Below are 5,390 nucleotides of genomic sequence, written 5' to 3' on the forward strand. Positions count from 1 at the left end.
GCCACCTGATGGGAAGAGCTGACTCACTGGAAAACAGCTGATGCTGGGTAAGATTGAGGGCAGCAGAGAGAATGGGCAGACAGAGGATGAGACGGTTGGATGGCATCACTGACCTAATGAACATGAGTTTGAGCAAACTCTGAGAGATAGTGAAGGACAGGGAAGCCTGGCATGCTGCAGTTCATGGAGTTGTAAAGAGTCAGACATGACTGAGAAACTGAAAACAACAATCTAAATGCTATGTAAACAGATGTGAGTCCAATGCAACTGTTATGTAAATAGTTGCTGCTGCTGCTGCGTTGCTTCAGTCGTGTCTGACTAGAGTACAGTCAATTCCAGTTTTGTTTTTTGAAGGTGTCTGGAAGTTTTTTTCTAATATTTTTGATCCACAGTTTGTTTAATCCATGGGTGAGGAAATGCAGGGATATGAAGGGCTGATGTATATCTATAGGATAAAAACATTTTGTCGAAAAGTATCTGTATCTCTTATAATACCTTCTGCCTTATATCTACATTTATACTTCTTTTTTTTTGTTTTTTTTCTAATTTTATTTTATTTTTAAACTTTACATGATTGTATTAGTTTTGCCAAATATCAAAATGAATCCGCCACAGGTATACATGTGCTCCCCATCCTGAACCCTCCTCCTTCCTCCCTCCCCATACCATCCCTCTGGGTCGTCCCAGTGCACTAGCCCCAAGCATCCAGTATCGTGCATTTATACTTCTGAATTTGACGGACATGCACTTATTCTTGTATGATTGATTATATTTGTATATCTTTAGCAAAACATCTGTGGTACCCTTGTCGAACCAGATCTTAAGCACTGAACCATCTACTGTTTCCATCCAGTCCTGCTCAGTATTAAACATATCTTCCCCAGGGCCACTGACCTCCTGTTTGGCTGTTTGTTTTTTGTTGTTGTTGTTGTTGGTTGGTTGTTTTGTTTTTTCCTTTCATACTATAATTCACATTACCTTAGGTGTTTTGTATAGTAAAGCCTTTTCAATATTTTAATGGATCAGTAAATCTTAGATGGAACCTAGGGGGAACTCTTTCACACTAAATTCCACTTTCTAATGAGTTGTATTAATGCATGTTTATTGGTATCATGTCTAAATATTTGTTGTAAACTGAACTTATGTACAAAGATAACCACAGGTTTAAAGATGCATTTTCAATTACTGAATCACCAATAAGTAATTGTAGTTCAGTCTCTAAGTCATGTCTGGCTCTTTGTGACCACATGGACCATCGCACGCCAGGCTTCCCTGTCCTCCACTATATCCTGGAGTTTGCTCAAGTTCATGTCCATTGAGTCAGCAATGCCATCCAACCATCTCATCCTCTGCCACCCTCTTCTCCTTTGCTTTCAATATTTCCCAGCATCCCAATGACTAATAGAGTAATGAGTGACAGAATCTAGAAAATAATTCTTTTGTGTATAAAAAAAAAAAAAAGCATGAGATATATAAATAAGCCCAAATTCTTCTTTTATTTTTCTTTTAGTTTTTTATGCACATGAGCAGAAATGTGTAAGCAGCCGCAGCCTTTTATTTCTTTCTTGTTCGCATCACTGCTTCAGAGGCAACATACCATATTATTTCTCAGATCAGTACACCCTCGTGCATTTTGGTTCACAGAATGTATAACTTACTACTCTGTCTTAACAAGAAATGCAATGCACATCAAATACAAAGAAATACAGGTATCACGGCTACTACTATCAGGGAATCTCAGGACATTATTCTGTTTCTCTCTTCCTGTTTATGTCTTTTTAAAAATATTCTCAAAATATAGAGGAGCTACATTAAACTCCAAATGGGTAAAACTCATTTCTCACATCATAAAGCATGTGTGCACAAATTATTTAGTATTTATCCTTGAATTACCAGATTTCTAATTCAAGGATAAATACTAAATAATTGCCTAATTCATTTTCACACACACGCTACACATCTGTGTATCTGGCGATAGCACGCTGCTCAACATAATGCTTTTCAATAAAAATCCTTTGTAGGTGGGAATGGCATGGATTACAATTTCTGTGATTGACACATTTAGGCAGTTTCATCCTTTCAGTCATCCATGAAAAAGGCATGCTTGTGATTTTTTCAATATTAATATCACAATGTATTTTCAGACTCTAGGGAGGTGCTCTAATAGAGTATAGGATTATGTAAATTTTAAAAAGCTAGATTTTCCTAGTATAGTGTTTTAATCTATGTGGCTATTAAGAGAGTGTGATCTCTGTGATAGTTGCTAAAACATAAAGTGAGTTCAACTGCATTTGTCTGCTCTCACTACCATAACAAAATGCCACAGACTCTTTGGCTTAAACAATTAATTCTCACAGTTCTGGAGGCTGGAAGTCCAGGATTAAGCATTATCAGAGTTTGTTTCCAGTGAGGCCTCTTTTCCTAGCTTGTGAAAGGTGGCCTCTTTCCGTGTTCTCCCATGACCTCTCCCTCTTTGTCTAAGCATACTGACACTGTTGAATTAGAGCCTCCCCATTATAATCAGATGATCTCTTTTAAGACATCTCCAGTTACAGTCACAGTGAGGGTCAGTGCTTCAGCATATGAGCTTGGATAGAGGGACATAATTCGGTCCTTAACACCAGTATTTTTTCAAAGCAATTAGGAATCACTTAAAACTGAGTTGCACAGTAGATGAAAATGTGAGCTCTTCGGGGTCTCCTTATGTCTCATTTTCAAAGCAGAGACATTACTTTGACAACAAAGGTTCGTCTAGTCAAGGCTATGATTTTTCCTGTGGTCATGTATGGATGTGAGAGTTGGACTGTGAAGAAGGCTGAGTGCCGCAGAATTGATGCTTTTGAACTGTGGTGTTGGAGAAGACTCTTGAGAGTCCCTTGGACTGCAAGGAGATCCAACCAGTCCATTCTGAAGGAGGTCAGCCCTGGAATTTCTTTGGAAGGAATGATGCTAAAGCTGAAACTCCAGTACTTTGGCCACCTCATGAGAATGTTGACTCATTGGAAAAGACTCTGATGCTGGGAGGGATTGGGGGCAGGAGGAGAAGGGGATGACAGAGGATGAGATGGCTGGATGGCATCACTGACTCGATGGACGTGAGTCTGAGTGAACTCCGGGAGTTGGTGATGGACAGGGAGGCCTGGCATGCTGCGATTCATGGGGTTGCAAAGAGTCGGACATGACTGAGCAACTGAACTGAACTGAACGACAACCCTGTATGTGAAAGAGCAAAAGAGACACAGATGTATAAAACAGTCTTTTGGACTCTTCGGGGGGGGGGGGATGATTTGGGAGAATGGCATTAAAACATGTATAATATCATATAAGAAATGAATCGCCAGTCCAGGTTCACTGCAGGATACAGGAAGCTTGGGGCTGGTGCACTGAGATGACCCAGAGGGATGGTATGGGGAAGGAGGTGGGAGGGGGTTCAGGATGGGGAACACATGTACGCCCGGGTGGATGTATGTTGATGTATGGCAAAACCAATACAATATTGTAAAGTAAAAAAAAATAATAATAATAATAAAAGTCATTACAAAAAATAAAAATAAAAATTATGGTTATATAATGGAGGTAATGGAATTGCAGTTGAGCTATTTCAAATCCTAAAAGATGATCCTGTTAAAGTGCTGGGTCAGTATGCCAGTAAATTTGGAAAACTCAGTAGTGGCCACAGGACTGGAAAAGTTCAGTTTTCATATCAATCCCAAAGAAGGGCAACACAAAAGTTCAAACTACCACACCATTGCATTCATTCCATGGCTAACAAAGTAATGCTCAAAACTTTCCAAACTAGGCCTCAACAGTACATGAACCTAGAACTTCCAGAGAAATCAGAGATCAAATTGTTGATGTCTGTTGGATCATAGAAAAGCAAGGAAAAGACAGAAAATCATCTACTTCATTAGGTATGCTAAATCCTTTGACTGTGCGGACCACAAAAAAACTGTGGAACATTATTAAAGAGATGGGAACATCAGACCACCTCACCTGCCTCCTCAGAAACCTGTATGCAGGTCAAGAAGCAATAGTTAGAACAGAACATGGAACAATAGACTGGTTCAAAATTGAGAAAGGAGTATATCAATGCTGTATATTATCACCCTGCTTATATGCAGAGTACATCATGCAAAATGCTGGACTGGATGAAGCACAAGCTGGAATCAAGATTTCCAGGAGAAATATCAATAACTTCATATTTGCATATAATACCACCCTTAGGGCAGAAAACAAAGAGAAACTAAAGAGCCTCTTGATGAGGGTGAAAGTGGAGTGAGAAACCTGGATTAAAACTCAACATTCAAAAAAGTAAGATCGTGGCATCTTATCCCATTATTTCATGGCAAATATATGGGGAAACAATGGAAACTGTGACAGATTTTTTTTTTTTTTTTGGAGGGGTGCTCCAGAATTACTGCAGATGGTGACTGGAGCCTTGAAATTAAAAGACTTGCTCCTTGGGAGAAAAGCTATGACAAACATAGCCTATATCAAAAAGCAGAGACATTACTTTGCTGACAAAGGTCCGTCTAGTCAAAGCTATGGTTTTTCCAGTAGTCATGTATGGATATGATAGCTTGACCATGAAGAAGGCTGAGCACAGAAGAATTATGCTTTTGAACTGTTGTGTTGGGGAAGACTCTTGAGAGTCCTTTGATGTAAAAGGAATCAAACCAGTCAATTCTAAAGGAAATCAGTCCTGAATATTCATTGGAAGGACTGATGCTGCAGCTGAAGCTCCAATACTTTGGCCACCAGATATGAAAAGCTGAATTATTAGAAATGACTCTGATGCTGGGAAAGATAGAAGGCAGGAGGAGAAGATGATGGCAAGGTGAAAAGACAGCCTTCAGAATTGGAGAAAATAATAGCAAATGAAGCAACCGACACCAATTAAATGGGCTTGGGTTTGAGCAAGCTCTGGGAGATGGTGAAGGACAGGGAAGCCAGGCATGCTGCAGTCCATGAGTTCACAAAGAGTCAGACATGACTGAGCATTTGAACAACAGCAATAATGCAAATAGAAAATATGTACTTATGTATATTCTGATACATGTAAATAGAAAAATGAAGTTTTTGCCTATAAAAAGGAATGAATAGGGAAAATATTTACTACAAAAAAATAAGTGCTAAAAGTATTTGACAGAATCTGATATCTATTACTGACAAAAATAGAGAATTTTTGTTGTGATATAAAATCAGTATACTATTTTCCTTGATGCAAAGGGAGCAAAAGTAAAATTAAGTGGAAAATGAGTATTTTTTTAATGTTTAGCACTGCAGTTAATTTTTTTTAAATTAATTTTATTTTATTTTTAAACCTTACATAATTGTATTAGTTTTGCCAAATATCAAAATGAATCCACCACAGGTATACATGTGTTCCC

Source organism: Bos mutus, chromosome 20, assembly GCF_027580195.1.
Source record: "Bos mutus isolate GX-2022 chromosome 20, NWIPB_WYAK_1.1, whole genome shotgun sequence".
Taxonomy (NCBI): Eukaryota; Metazoa; Chordata; class Mammalia; order Artiodactyla; family Bovidae; genus Bos; species Bos mutus.